Source organism: Dromiciops gliroides, chromosome 2 (assembly GCF_019393635.1).
Source record: "Dromiciops gliroides isolate mDroGli1 chromosome 2, mDroGli1.pri, whole genome shotgun sequence".
Lineage (NCBI taxonomy): Eukaryota > Metazoa > Chordata > Mammalia > Microbiotheria > Microbiotheriidae > Dromiciops > Dromiciops gliroides.
In genome coordinates this window covers 513,849,547-513,866,381 of record NC_057862.1, presented here as the reverse complement: position 1 = coordinate 513,866,381, position 16,835 = coordinate 513,849,547, and the positions used below count along the sequence as shown (strand labels likewise).

Below are 16,835 nucleotides of genomic sequence, written 5' to 3'. Positions count from 1 at the left end.
AGCAAGGTGGATATTGATCTGATTTCCCTTCTATCTCTTAGTCTTATGAGTATGTAAATACTCATAAAACACTTCTTCTTCCTCCTAGATTGTCAATTGCATGAAAGGAGAGATCATATATTAATTATATCTCTATCTATCCCAGTGCATGCCACAGTGCTTTGCACAGAGTGGGCAATTAATGAAGGATTGTTATACCGATGCATGGATAAATGAATAAATCTAGTCCAGACCCCTCATTTAACAGATGAGAGAACTGAGCTCACATCTGTCCAGGATTTAATAGTTAATTTCATTACAAATCCAAAAGTAAATCAAGAAGTTTCCCTTTGCTGATGATGAGGCAAACCCCAGAAGACATTCTGTATAATGGAAAATTGTAATACTTATTTGCAAATGTCAAAGTGATAGAGCATAGATTTAGAGCTGAAATTGTTTTTAGTGGTTATTTATTCTATTCCCTTCATTTTTCAGAGGAGGAAACTGAGGTCCAGGGAGATGAATTGATTTGCCCAGCCCTCAGGCCAAACATTCCTAAGTGGCCTTTTGTACAGCTTCTGCCATATTTCACTTTCTAAACATTAAATGCATCAGGCTTCTTTTTCATTAATATCTTGATTTTTTGAATTTTTTTTTAAAGTACAGGTATCTGACATTTCTAGCACTCACAGTTAATTGATTAGCAGTACCTTTTTTTAAAAAAATACTATACCACTATTAGTAGTAGTAGTAGGAGTAGGAGTAGACTTCATCATTGTCATTGTTGTAATAGTAGTAGTAGTAACTATTATTTAATACTTTAAGGTTTTCAAAGAACTTTAAAGATATTATCTCGTTTTCTCCTTACAACTCTGGAAGTTATATGCTATTATTATCTACATTTTATATATAAAGAAACTGAGACAGAAAGAAGCTAAATGAATTGTCCAGTGTAATATAGCTAGGAAGTATCTGAGGTTTGATTAGAACTCATCTTCCTGTTTCCAGGTATAATGCTCTATCTACTGGGCCACCTGATTGTCTGTAATCAAATTACCTTATTCATATTCTACAAGGTGGAAGTTTTATATTCCTTTAGGAAAGGATGAAAATTTTATCCAATCCTCTATCTCTTCCCTGAATAAAATAAACTACAGAATAAATTGTAATCAAACTAACTACCAGTAGTAATGACTAATTTTTTTAAATGGCAGCCTTTTACCATTTTTGATGGAGGGACAGGGCAGTAAGGACTTAGCCATATAAGCAACAAAATATACAGTTTTAAAAGCAAAAGAACAATGTTTTATGGAAACTTTTTTTGTCTCTGTAAATACTTGACTTAACCCTGAGCCTTTTTTTCAATAAGCTGGGAAGGGGGACATAGGAGAATAGCCTATATTTAGTGCTTAATATGTAAAAGCATTTCTTACTCAGTAAGGATGTCGCTTAATAGGCATTTATTAAGGGTGTTCAATGTAAAAGTCTGTGCTAACTGCTGGGGATATAAAGAAAAAAAAGGTAATAGTTGTCATCTTTAAAATGCATAGAATCTCTACAAAGCATGCTTTCATAAAGTGTTGTTCTAGTAGAGTCTTGTGTTCCAAAGATGTCATTGAATTCCTAATGAGTTGTGGACCATGTTGACGAAGTCATAGATTATCAAGTTTTACATGGACCTCAAAAAACATATGATCTAACCTCCTTATTTTATTAATGAGAAAACTGAGGAAGGCCCAAATGACATATTAGAGTACTGGACTTAGAGTCAGGAAATCTTGAGTTCAAATCCTTCCTTTGATATATTTTAGATCTGTGACAAAAGTCATTTCAGATGAACTTCACTCTCCTTATCTCTAAAGTAAGGGTGTATAATTAGATAGCCTCTGGTGTCTTCCTATTCTAAATCTAAGATCCTATGATAAAATCTCCAAATCCCTACCTTTTTGTCAATCCATTCCCTTGTGTAGTTTATAGTCCCTTTCTGATATCTCTACTCTTGCTTTGAAATGTGAAAGTAAAGCTAGCCTCATAAAAGTAAGACATGTTTTCAAATTCTATCTCTTATAGATACTAAATGTGGTAGCCACAGTATAGGTAAATCTTAAAATTCTAAGTTACAGAGAACATTCCAAATTGCATTTATATGGGGAACTTCATTCAGGAGTTACCTACCCAGTCTCTAACCTTATCCTTGATGTATGTATGTATGTATGTATGTATACATATACACACATACACTATATATATATATATATATATATATATATATATATATATATATATATATATATATATATATATATATATATATTGATGGCATTGGACCAGTGTTTTACTTGTTATATAGAAGTCATGATGGATAAGGAAATCCCCCCTCTAGCAGTGAAGGCCATAATCTTTTCTGCAATGTTTGTTTTACAGAGTTGCCTAGAGCACTAAGAGGTCAAGTGAATTGCACAAGATCACACAGTGAGTGTGTGAGAATTGGAACTGAACCCCAGGTCTTCCTATCTTTAAAGACAGTTCTCTAGCTACAATTTCATGCTGCTTGGCTTCCAGATAGATAGATGATAGATAAATAGATAGATAGATAGATAGATAGATAGATAGATAGATAGATAGATAGAGAGAGAGAGATAGAGAGATAGATAGATAGATAGATATGTGTGTATGTATGTATATGAATGTATATAGATGTGTGTATATATATACATGTGTATATGTATATATGTGTGTATGTATGTATGTGTGTATATATATGATCATTTCTATCAATATTCTTTGTAGCAGCTGAAAAAGACACAAAACAGATACCTATCAATTGGGCAACAATGGAACAAATTAAAGAATTTTAATATAATGGAATATTATTACAACATAAGAAAATAAAGTATAAAGAATTCAGGGAAACTTGGCAGGAACTGTGTGAACCAAAGGTAGGTGCAGCAGTAGATAGAAGACCTAGATTTAGGAAAACATGAGTTCAAATCTGGCCTCAGAAACTTACTAGCTCTGTGACCTTGGGCAAGTCACTTAACTTTTGTCTCCTGCAACTGTAAAATGGGAATAGGGCTAGCATACACCTTAGAAAGTGGCTGTGATGGTCAAATAAGATAGTAGTTGTAAAGCACTTAGTACAGTGTATGGCATATGGTTGGTACTTAATAAATTTTTAGTTCATCCATCCAAGTGTTGCAAAATAAACAAATGTAGTAGAATAATTGATATAATAGCTTTAGTGCTGTAAAGGAAAATGATACTGAAAGACATCAGAGCTCTGCTTACTATAGTGAGTAATGGTGATCACTGAATTATTGATAAAGCAAACTTTCCTCCTTTGTGTCCAGAGGTGGCAGATCATAAATTATTAATGATGAACGTGGATCATAGTTCACGTCCTATCCAACTATGTACAAGAAAGGTAGAGATTGCCTGGACATTTGTCGACCCTCTGGGTCTGATTTCCAGGTACTTGCCCAAGCTTGCCCTCCCATCTCACTGCCATCCCCTTTTAATATACTCAGTTCTAGAACTCTGCTCTGTGTTTTCATTGATGAGTAAACATAACGTCAAATAACTCACTATAAATAGCTGGCCCTGTGCCATTATTCAAATCCCATCCAAACCCAATAAAACTAGTGCTTTCTCTTATTACGTTACCATATTCCTGTTACAGAATGCATACTCTACTCCCTTTTCACAAATGGCTTTGGGAAAAGTCTGGTTAAAAGAATGAAGAAAAGGCGACAGTTGAAAAAGGTATTGTGAACATAGATATAGTAAAACTTGTTAATTGATTAAATAGGGTGATTAATGTTTCCCTCACCCAGTAATCAAAAAGGACAGCAACATAGAAAACATGAATGACTAGAAAGATGCTTGTGTCACCCCCCACAAGATAATAGTCAAGTAAAACTCTTTTCAAACTCAACCTGTCTCACCCCGTATGAAAAGAGGGCAGGTAGGACTCTTATGCACTATTCACTACCCTGGAATTGAGAACCTTATTTAAAAGGGGTAGTTTATTGCTTCTATGGTGTGATCATGGGTAACAGGGAGGCAAAAATTTTTCCAGTGACATTGACACAATGTACGAAGGCATATAATAAGCTCAACTTAATTATTTTATTGTTGTTTGGGTATTTCTAGGCACAAGATTGGTAATCAAACAGCAATTGAAGATGAATTCTCTTTTCTAATAGTTATTCCAGTGTGTCTCCTATCTGACAAACCTCTATGAATCCTTTTCACAATAGTCTTGAACATCACTGAATCTTAGAGTCAGAAAAAAACATTAAAGATTATTTATTTCCATCCTCTCATTTTACATATTAGAAAATGGAGATCAAGGAGTTGAAAAGATTCATCCAAGAACAATGTTCTTCATAGAGGTCAATATCAAATGCTTCACTAGATATATGAGAAAAGCTAATTTTAAAAAAGATCATTTGGGGGAGCTAAGTGGCACAGTGGATAAAACACCAGGCCTCAATTCAGGAAGACCTGAATTCAAAATCGGCCCCAGACACTTAACACTTACTAGCTGTGTGACCTTGGACAAGTCACTTAACCTTCATTGTGCAGCAAAACCAACCAACCAAATAAATAAATAAGTGAAAAATAAATGAATGAATGAATGAATGAACGAACGGACGGATGGACGAATGGATAGATAGATAGATAGATAGATAGATAGATAGATAGATAGATAGATAGATAGATAGATGAATGAATAAAATAACAACATTCACTTGAGAGAGCACAGAGTTATCACAGAAGTTGTCAGGGTTTACCTAAAATCTAAACATGGTCAAGAGGCATAGTGGGGGAAAAAAGACGTAAAGAGATTTTGACATTTAAAATATTACTAACACATTGTGAATGTAAAAAGCAATTTATGGATGTGAATCTCAGTGCAAAAGATGGATTGGTCTTAAGGAAAGACTGAAAAAGGATTAGGATAATCTGGGACTGCATCTTTATTATCACAGTGATGTGCTAGAAAACAATGTTGATGTTTTAATGTAATTTATAAAATATTGCTATTACTATTGTCATAACAAAATCATGTCAGGAGGATGTTATAATATGCTTGGGGGGAAAATCTGTTTAGATATCTATTTCAAGTAGCATATCACAGTCTCTGGGTGACTGTACAACAATATTCCCAAATTGACTTATTTCATTAATGAAAGAAAGTTATTTAGTTGAATAATTCTTAGAAAAGTTGTTTAGAATAGATTTTCATGGAGAAAATTCTTTTTTTAAAAAAAATGACACTTTTATTAGAGAGCATTTTCTAATGGAAAGTGAAATCTCTCAGGAACAAATTTTTCTATAGAGCAAATAGGAATGTCTCAAGTTTCTTAAACCTCCATAACACCATGGTATTCATTTGATGATTTTGGAGAAAATAAACTATATGGTAACTGTGATATGGACAATGATACATCTGAATATAATCACAGTCCTTTTACTGTGTAGGCCTCTAAGGAGAATGATCTACAAGCTCTATCTAAATGAAACTGCTTCACAGAAACATAGATTTTTGTTATATTTTATTTGTGACAAAATTCCAAAGCATTGGATAATACTTTACAAATTCAGTCTAAATGATGTAAGGAAAATTTTATAGTAAAAAGAACCATAAATACCTCTGGGAGAAGAAACTGTCAACTGCAATATGTTAGTCTTAGAAACAAAAATGCAATCAAATAGAAGTGGTATAATATAGAGGGAAAGAACTCTGGCCTTTGAGTATGAAGAATCCAGTTTCTACTCCTGGCTCTGTCACTCATAGTAGCCAGGCAATCTTTTTTTGTTTTGTTTTGGTTTGGTTTTTGGTGAGGCAATTGGGGTTAAGTGACTTGCCCAGGGTCACACAGCTAGTAAGTGTCAAGCATCTGAGGCCGGATTTGAACTCAGGTACTCCTGACTCCAGGGCCGGTGCTCTATCCACTGCGCCACCTAGCTGCCCCGTAGCCATGCAATCTTAAACAACATCAATTAAAGTTTCTGTCCTCAAGTTCCACATGTATGAAATGAGGGACTCAGACAAGATAGCCTCTGAAGTCCCCTCCAATTCTAAATCTATGAAAGTATATGAGAATACCAATACTGAGTGTTCCCTAAACTGAACTTCCCTGATAAATGATTAATATGCAAGCATTTTCATTTTAAAAGCTTCAATATAAAGGAATTCATTTCTAATTAGGGAAGATTTTTTTGATGCCTCCACATGAAACAATGTAGGTGATAAGGTATAAGACCTTATAGGCTAAAACTCAAGTAATCTAAAATAAACCTTTGCATTTACTATGGTTCCTTTTATTGCTGCTCAAAAAGAATAAGTTCTTCCTGGATTGAATTGAACATACCACATATCTAAAATGAAGTCCTAATTTACCTGGTTCTCATTATGTTTATCACTGTCTTCCCCTTCACTGTCACACATCTTTGCATGGAATATACAAACTTTCATATTCGAAAAATTGAGATGTGAATTGTAGTGTGACTTCTAAGGATGAATGTGGATAAAGAGATCAAAATATAATTCATTTTACACTGATTATAGTGAGTGCCTGCTTTGACTAATGGCCTTAGCCTCTGCTTCCAGATCCTGCTGGCCGTCAATAGCTTGGTATATTTATCTCATGAGAAACACAAAGTTTTGGCTCAAATTCAGCCACCCCATTGATCTGTCTGCTGCTGATTGCTTCTAAGCAGTCAGTGACTGTTTCTACGGTTTCTTGGGACTACTGAGTGTGGCTTTTGTCCTTATTCTTTCAACTCATTCTCCAACAACTGGCTTTGGTATAGGAAGCTCATTCCTTTTCTTCAAAAAGTCAATCAAATGAAGACATGTAAACAACATGGCTTGAATGCTATTGGACTGAATGAATCCCAGTCCCTGCCCTTTCTTTTAATGTGATCATCTAAACTTAGTCATTAGCAGATTCAGGTTTAGATTTTGTTTACCTCTGTGATCTAGGTCAAATCACTTCCCCTTATGGGACTCAGTTTATTGACTTGGCTTTCAAATTAAGTTATTAGAATAAATATCTGCAATGTTCTTTCTTGGGATAATTCTTATGAACCTATTTGAACATGAGTAACCTGAAAGGAAACAGTTACAGATAAGGAATGAGCTAGTTCATTCTGATAAATGATAGATAGATAGATAGTTGTTAGATAGATAGATTGATTAATAGATTGATAGATGAAAACAAACATATGGTTAAAAATTGAAGCCAAATGAATATTTACTTCTTTTTTTAAGCTTTAATTTTTTTTTAATTTTCTTTATATGTAGCAATCCATCTGAATTTAAGATACAGAAGAATCCTCCTGAAAGTTATATGAGGAAAGAATAACCACATACATCATAGATAGAAAAAGCACACCAGATGTCCAGTCCAAGATTAGAGTGAGATTACTTATTTTTAAAGTGTTGTTTGTTTGTTTGTTTTGTAGGACCAAGGACTGGATTTTGAAAATTTAGATAAACTCTTAAAAACAAACAAACAAACAATAACTGAAGTAAACCAGGATGCATTTAAAACTGGCTTTGCAAAGGGCTTCCTAAAAGAACTGGCATTAACATACATACACACACACACACACACACACACACACACACACACATAAATAAAATGATTCCTTATGACAAACACATTTGTACTTTTTCATTTTCCTCTTGCTTTACTTCTGGACATAGGGACTGGGTTGAAATCAAGTCTCTAACACTTTTGAGGTATATGATAATGTGTATTGTCTATACCTCCATGAGCCTCTATTTTTTCATTTGTAAAAATGGATATAAAATTAGTCTAGTATTTACCTCACTTTTTTTTTTCAGGGAGGAGGGTGACTACTGGATGACATAATATTCACAAAGCACTTTTTAAACTTTGAAATCCTTTATCTAAGTTTTATGGTTAGAGAACTGTCCTATGTAAACATAATGATCATAGTGGCATAGATTTCAAATTCAAAGACTTGATCCAGAGGGTTCCCTGAATCCATAGAAGCAATAGAAACAGACAATTACCATGATTTAATCAAGAACAATTTGTTCCAAACTAAGTTCATTTCACTTGTTCTTTTTGTTTGTTTGGGTTACTAAAGTTAAAGTTGTTAAACTGGAACATCAGAGTAATGATTATAAACATTTACCTAGATTTTAGAACAGGATTTAATATTATTTTTATTAATAAGTAGAACAAGAGATCTAATTCTAGAAAACTGTTAAGGAATTAGTTCAAAAGTAAAACTCATTAGCCATTAATGTTTTTGGAAAGCGTTCTGCAGTGGAATGTCCTAGATAGCTGCCTTTGACTCTGTGCCAGTCAAAAGTGATTTGGATGAAGGCATAGTTAACATTTTTTTTTTAAGTGAGGCATTTGGGTTAAGTGACTTGCCCAGGGTCACACAGATAATAAGTGTCAAGCGTCTGAGGCTGGATTTGAACTCAGGTACTCCTGACTCCAGGGACGGCGCTCTATCCACTGCGCCACCTAGCTGCCCCCCATAGTTAACATTCTTATCAAATCTGCAGGTTATAGACAGCCAGTTATTCACACAACAAGCATTGATCAAACACTTATGTTCCAGACACTCTGTAGTACCTAGGTTTACAATGAAATTCAAGTCAGCAAATATTTATTAAGTGCTTAATGTTACAGGCACTTTCCTTAGTACCAGCTATACAAAGAAAAAGCAAAATAAAATCTTCATTCTCAAGGACTCCACATTCCAATGAGAAAGAAAACATGTAAATATCTAGGTGTATATAAGATCTATCATCTATCTATCTATCTATCTATTCTTTACATATTTATATATTTTATATATGATCTATTCATACACATACACAGAGAATATGTGAAAAGTAATCTCAGAGGAGAAAATGTTAGCAGCTGGAAGATGGGGAAAAGGAGCCTACTGAAGGTCATGTTTAAGCTGAGTCTTAAAAGAATCCAGGGAAACTGAGAGGCAGAGATTGGGAAGGAGAATATTCTGGACATAGAGGACAACCATCTCAAAAGCATAGACATGAGTGATGAAGTGTAGTGTGCATCAGTTATATAGCAAGTAGGAGTACAGCAAGTGAGCCAAATCTACTTGGTTCATAGAGAATGTGTGAGGGAGTAAAATGTAAAAAACTGGAAAAGCTCTAAGGGGATAGATTACGAAGAAAATTAAATTCCAAACAAAAGACAATATTTGGGTCGTGAGGTAATAGGGAACCACAGGCATTTCTTGAGCAGAAGGATGACATAGTTATACCTACACTTTAGGAAAATGACTTTGGCAGATGAATAGGGAATGAGAGTGGGGATATATTTGAGACAGGAAACCCAATTTGAAGGCTGCTACAATGAGACAAGGCTGGAAGGGATAGCTAATGCATTGGATGAAACAATAAGAGCCCAAGTAGTTTGTCACAGGTTAAAATATTATTTACTACTTCCATAATGTAAAGGTACAACCATTTTGTCAACTGTCTTCTAGTTGTTAATGAAAAGGCTTATGAGAGAAAAAAATACATACCTCAACATACACATGGACAGTAATTACTAATGAGAGGTCATCCTGGGTTTTTGTTTTATGTAGTTGATGACAATACTACTCTGCTGTACAGCATGTAACTTGTACTTGCGTTAAAAGAGGACAACTGAACATGAACAGTGTTGTTTTGTTTTGCTCATGAATAAATAGGGCCTAACAAAAAACAATGTTTAATGCATTTGTACATGGTTTAGACTAGACTTTTATTAAATATAGCAAGGTTGTGGGTGATAAACATTAAATTATGCCATTGTAGTCTGGGTTTTCTTATCCTTTCTATGAGGGAATGCAACTAGAACTCTGAAATATCTTCTAGTTCTAAATCTTTTGAATAAAATAAAGTAAAAAAAAAAATCAAATAAGACAGGGTTAAGTAGTACCTTTGAGCCAGGAAGATATGAGCTCAAGTTCTGACATTCATGCATGTGTGTGTGTGAATATATGCATATATATATAGATGCATATGTGTATATGCATATATGTGCCTTTCATGTGCCATATGCATATGGCATGTGTATGTGTTTATGTATATCTATAAACATATGTGTATGCATGTATGTGTTTATGTATATCTATAAACATATGTGTATGCATGTATGTGTATTGATGATCCTTGTATGAAAATCCTTAACATCTGAATACTTCCAGTCAACGTTCAGACTCATAAGTTATAGCTGGGTTGCCATTCTGCATGAGTGAAAGGATTTACCAAACTGGGATCTACCTATATTTATGAAGTTACTCTTTTATACAACAAAGTTCAAAACAAATAAATAAATATTGATCTAAAATATTTGAACTGGTTTCACTATAATTGGAGAAATGTTACATTCATGAATAAAATTGTCTAGTATCAAAACATTTACAATGGATCTTGGTCTAATAATGATAATAATTATTAATAAATTATTATACTTTTATTATTTTAACAAGCAGAGTCATGACTTTACCATAATTCTGATGCTCTCATAGGGTCAAGATATCCCTGGGGCTTTGAGTGTGGTCCTAGCAACAGACTGAATCTGCTTTCTTGAGGACCAGTTTAGTTAAATATGGAGAGTCTTGTCAGCTCTTGGGTGGTCACATGGTGTTGGATTATTTGTTCATGGCAATACATGAAGTAAAATAATGTATTTATTATTCAACACATCCTAGATTATGCTATTTTAATTTAATAAGTATAAACAATCATACATTGCTCAACCAAATAAATACTACTATTCTACATCTGAAGCTGAAATTTTGTCATTTAGTTATTTCAGTCATGTCTGATTCTTCATGACCCTATTTGGGGTTTTTTTGACAAAAATACTGGAATGGTTTACCATTTCCTTCTCCAGTTCATTTAACAGATGAGCAAACTGAGGCAAAGAATTAAGTATCTTACATAGGGTCACACAGATAGTAAGAATCTGAAGCTGGATTTGAACTCAAGAAGATGAATCTTTCTGATTCCATGCCTGGCATGAAGTCTAATCACTGTCACCTAGCTGCCTGTGAAGCAGGGATATAATACCAGTGAAATCTTGGGTCTAATCCCTAATCCCTAGGGAGAGAATTAAGTAATGTTTTAAACCAAGGAAAGGCTGAGATGGTATAGATGAAAGAGAAAACAACTTTACAATTCTGACCTCAAGATCCAAGTCCCAATCCTTTAATAAATAATTGGATCAAGCCACTTCTCTTTTCAATGCTTCAATTTCTTTATCGTTAAGGATTTGAACTGGCTAATATTCCAGGTTCCTTCCACCTCTACCATCCTACTATTCCATCTCTACCATTTGATAATGAAGTAATCAAACATCAAAACAAATCAGAAAATAATGCAACAGAGTATAAAATCTTTTGTAAAGTAATCTGATATTTCTATAGTATAGTGGCTCAAAAGGCAACACCAATCTGAGGCCTCAGGGACTGTTGACCTTCACAAATTCTTTTCATTTAACTATCCTCAGAGGCTGCCCAGGGTTCATTTCTGTGGGCTTGCTTGTATCAAGCAAGGAACTTGGCATCTGATGATTCAGTTCTACCCATATCTCAGATTCGTGGGATCAATTCTAATTTTTGACTTAAGTCTACAGGGTCCTCCCCAGAAAAGAGAGAGTAAACTGTTGGGAGGAGGTGGGTGAGTCAAAAAAGTGGGAGAAAAAGGTACCCAGAATACAAACATGAACAAGTTATAGGGCAGCCAATTTTAGTCATATACATAAAGACAAAGTTATTCAATGAAAAATTATAGAATAAAAAGATTATTTGAGATACACAAATCACCTGTTACATTTGTGATAGGGATGCTCCCTAGCTATTTTCTATTATTTCCACTGAAAATATGCTTCTCAACACAAAGTGGGCACTTAGATGACTCTCCTGCACCAGTCTGCTTCTATCTCAAGGACTGTCACTTTTGGTATTGTTATTACAACTGCTCTGGTAACTGATACTGGTTTTCTTGTGTGCTTTGGGAATACACCAGCTCTATTTGAGTTCTCAAAAGTACTTGTACCAAAGAAAAGGATACAAAAATTTGTCTCAATCTCACACATTCCCAGAAGGCCAAGCGTGTCTTTGCTGGCCAAAAGATGGGAAGCCGTGGCCCTGTACCATCCCTCCAGATCTCAGAAAGTCATAATTTCACCTTGAAATCAAGAGAAGGAGAGACCTAAAAGGCAGGAATTGTCCTTGTAATATATCCATGGACTTCAGATTCAGCAGTCAATTAAATAAATATTGAACGTGAAGGGCCCCTCTATCAAACATCACCATGGCTAGTGGATGCTACTTTCAATATTAAGTTTCCATTAACTTCTTTCCAGTAGGATTTGTGGTTTCTTAGAACATTTTTCTGTGTCAATAATTTCTGTGCAGATTGGAATTATATTTGTTTTATGTAAAAGATACTACCTTATAATCTAATAATTTTCTAAATGATACATATAACTAAAATACTTCCTTCCCAAGGTTCACTTATATCTGTCCAAATGATCTTTTTCTAACAATGGCACTAACAAATTGATTTTGGAAGGCCACAATTACCACTTAGGTTGTCAATCTCAAAAATGTATTAGTGTGCTTTCTGTCCAACATCTTACCTTGGAGGTGGCAGCAGCAGGAGTTCCTGGAGCCTCACCATGCCGCCTAAGGATGATAAGAAGAAAGATGCCAGCAAGTCAGCCAAGAAGGACAAGGACCCCATGAACAAGTCTAGGGGCAAAGCTAAGAAGAAGTGGTCCAAGGGAAAAGTGCGAGACAAGCTCAACAATCTGGTTCTGTTTGACAAAGCAACATATGACAAACTCTACAAGGAGGTCCCCAACTATAAACTTATCACCCCTGCAGTAGGCTCAGAAAGACTGAAGATTTCAGGGTTCTCTAGCCTGGGCAGCCCTCCAGGAACTGCTTAGTAAAAGCTAATTTCCAAACACAGAGCACAAGTGATATATACCAGGAACACCAAGGGTGGAGATGCTCCAGCTACTGAAGATGCATGAAATGGTTCAACATTTTTGTGTACATTTTCAAAAATAAACTTATTGGACTTTAAGAAAAATATTAGTCTACTTCAAAAGGTCTCATTTTATAGTCTATAGATAAATTAATCCAGATTAGCCTATACCATTTATAAGTATAATGACGTTACAACACACCACATAAAGTAAGTAATAAGTTCTTACTGCATACAATACAATTTCTTAAATGTACTTCTTTCACAATACAAGGAATCATAGTTCCAGTAAATGAGGATTTGATGAAGAAACCAGTGTTTACCTTATTTATATCTGAAGCTGAGTTTTTATCAGCTTCAATCTAAATAACGCTTTATCTTGAAATCAAAAATTGATACATTAATTAAACATTGATCACTTTAAATCAAGCATTTATGATTTCTCATTGAAGGACCTGAGGTTTTAAGTAATATATGAAAAATGTCATAGAAACTGTAAACAATGATTCAACAACCAAGAGCCAGAAACTAGGACAGGACTGTTGAGGTTACATGCCAAAGCATCAAAATGGAAAGAATGGAAAAAATTGACAACTGAGCTTAGGCCCTAGTTAGTAAAATTTACCATTTGAATATTTAAACACTTAATTAAAATTTAAATATTTGAAATATTATGTTACCATATGGTAAGCCTTGTCAATCCCACCGATTTGTAAGGCACTAAGATAACTAATTCCCCTTCTTATATTGTCTTCCCTGCTGAAATATAAACATCTCAAGGGCAGACTAATAGATTCTATTTTTTTTTTTTGCTTTTGTATTCCCAGTGTATAGTACAGTTGCCCTGTCAGATAATCAATATATAATAAGTGCTTGTTGATTGATTGCTTATGTTTTTTTATGAATATCATGAAATATAAAGTTGCTTTAGGTGTATTGACATGACCATCAAAATGTATATGTATGTATGCATATGCATGAATGCATGTGTATTGTGTGTGTGCATTGCACATGCATGCACATGTATATAGTACCTGTACATGTACATGTATATATAATCTCTAGTACTATAGTATAATACTAACACTATATATATACAAATCTCTAATAATATATACACCACATATTGTGATACTTATATATAGGGAGAGAAAGAAAGAGAGAGAGAGAGAGAGAGATTTTGACAATCATTACACTTTAAAGTTAAGCCTTTAAACTTGGGGTAAACATTCTAAAATTTGGCTTCTACTTCTATAAGGGAACTAGTGTTCCCAAATTTGTATCATCCATTTTTAATTCCTCAGAGTTATCGATTCTTCTTAGTAGATAAATGAGGTTATAGTCTACTTTGAGCTCAATATGTGGCATAACATGCAACAGTGATTCTATGTAGGATTTCTTAATTTTAATATTGAGCTTATCATTTGATTTTTTTATTTAAAATTCTATTTTTACTATTTTTTCATATTTTTATTAAATAGGATATTTTACTTCATATGCAGAATCTTCTACTATGTAAACTTAGGCAAGGGTAATTTTTATTGCCATATGTACTAATGAGTCAAAGATATATATATGTATATATATATGTATGTACATATACACACACATTTACTTATTTATTCATTTAATTATTTGCTTATTTATTTGTTTGTTTATATTTATATACACACATTATACAAAGTAAAGTTGAGTATTTGCATTTTAATATTAATCTATGTTTAAAATAGGAAAACTATGTTTGAAACAGGAAAACCATTGATTGAAGTTTGGAAGTCTAGGTTGTCTGTGTGTGTGTGTTGTTGTTTTGTTGTTTTGTTTGCTTTTTAGTGTTTCAGTGTAATTAGAATCATTCCCTTGTCTATGATACTGTCATGATGTGGAATGGTTGCTGGATTTAGTTTCAGAAAACATGAGTTCAAATCTTGGCACTGCCACTTACTATAAGAGTGAATTTGGACAATCTAGTTAATCTCTCCATCCCTTTCTTTCTTCATCTGTAAATCAGAACATGGGACTTGGATGGTCTCAAATGCCCCTTTTAGCTCTGTCTTATAACCATCTGATTTCATGTGGACAAAACGTAATCAAATGTGAATTACATTTAACTAAACCAAATTTTAAAATCTATTTCATTATTACTCTTTTAATAATGTAGAACAGTGTGATTTGTATGTATATAAAAATCCTGGGCATCAAGGAATAAATATGTTTAACAGTGATATGCATTACTATTAAATCATAACCTTAACTCTATCTACATAGACCCTTTGTACAGCTTAGAATTTCCCTGAGAATTGTTTTTTATTTGTTTTCTTCCCTTTAAACATCACTGCTTATAGTATTCAGGGTTGTTATATTTCTGACAGTGATTTGGGTATCTTGGTTGGTGTAGCACAACAAAATATTTTGGATGTTTCCAAATGCAATTCATCCTAGTAATTTCAGGAGAGATGGAAGCAGAAATAAACTTGTTCAATTCAGAATCTCATGTTTTCTTCAGAATGAACATGTACATAGAAAATAGAAGGAATGCCACAAATCATTTCTCACTTACCTAACAATCATTCATCTCTGGCAGGTGTGCTCTGTCATTTACCCTGATAGCTAGATGTGAGAAGGGAATTGCTTTTCTTTCAGTAAAAGATACAGCTAATGAGATTCTACAGGACATCAGGGATACAACTAGAAAAAGATAGAAAGACAGGAACATGTTCAGAGTGACATTAACTATATTTATTCATTGACAACAAAATTGATTTCTTACTGCTACCCTTGTTCCTCTTTCTTCCCTAACTTTTTTCCTAGCTCATTCATTCATTCATTGAGCACACATTGTGGACCCCTTGGTGGATAATTCAGCAGACAATAAAAGAAAGCTAAAACCATAGCATCATAAAGCTGGAAGGGGCTTTAGAGAACATCTGTTCTAACATTTGCCTGAAGCCTGACCTCTATACATTATTCTTTTGAATCTATTCTACAAGACAGCTGGTGGTATTTTAGATATGGCCCTAGGTCTGGAATTAGACAAGTCCTAATTTCAAATTAAGTCTCAGTTACTTTCTAGCTATGTACCCCTGGGAAAGTCAGTTGACCTTTGTTTGTCTCATTTTTCTCAATTGTAAAATTAGGATAATAATATAACATCACATGAGGGATACTATAACTTATCACGCAGGATTATTGTGATGAGCAAATGAAATAATATTTGTAGAAAAAAAGGGCTTAGTACAGTTCCTGGCACATAGTCAGTGCTATACAAATGTTTATTCCCTTTTTCCTCTTCTTCCCTCTTTGCACTTCTATAACATTCCTAACTTTTCAATCCTAATCATTTAAAAAGCAGCAAAAATAATTATCACCATTATGTCAAATCGTTTCATAAATATCTAGGTAGAATTACTTGCTAGGCACAGAGAGAGCCTTTCCCATGGTGTGTTCAGCTTGCTGCTACAGAAATAGTCAGGAACTTTCCCAATTTGTGGAGCTGCCAGTAAGGTCAGACATAGCAACAGAAGATGGAGGGTGGGGGTGAAGTATAAAAGATAGACTACATCTATTTAGATTCATGTGTTCATATTATGTCACTTTCAAGTGGATGAAACAACCACTGACAGGCAGGTGAAATCCCATAGCCAATGAAGTACCTGTTTCAATGAGGCGTATATTATATGTGTATTGGAAGATGCTTCAGTATATGTCAATGATAACATGTTAGAATAGAAATGTGGAACTGAATAGTTAGCATTATGTGATAGTTATTCTAGAATTAAGAATCATATGGCCTCTTAAAGTTGAAAGGAAGCATGGATGCAATGACTTCAGTGAAGTCATTACT

At 34.0% G+C, this 16,835-nt stretch overlaps 1 protein-coding gene and 1 pseudogene across 1 annotated transcript in view; both read left to right on the top strand.

Moving 5' to 3' along the window:
- Positions 1-16,835, top strand: part of CSMD1 (CUB and Sushi multiple domains 1) — a 2,580,735-nt gene that overhangs the window by 665,430 nt on the left and 1,898,470 nt on the right.
- On the top strand, positions 12,681-13,040 carry LOC122741875 (annotated as a pseudogene).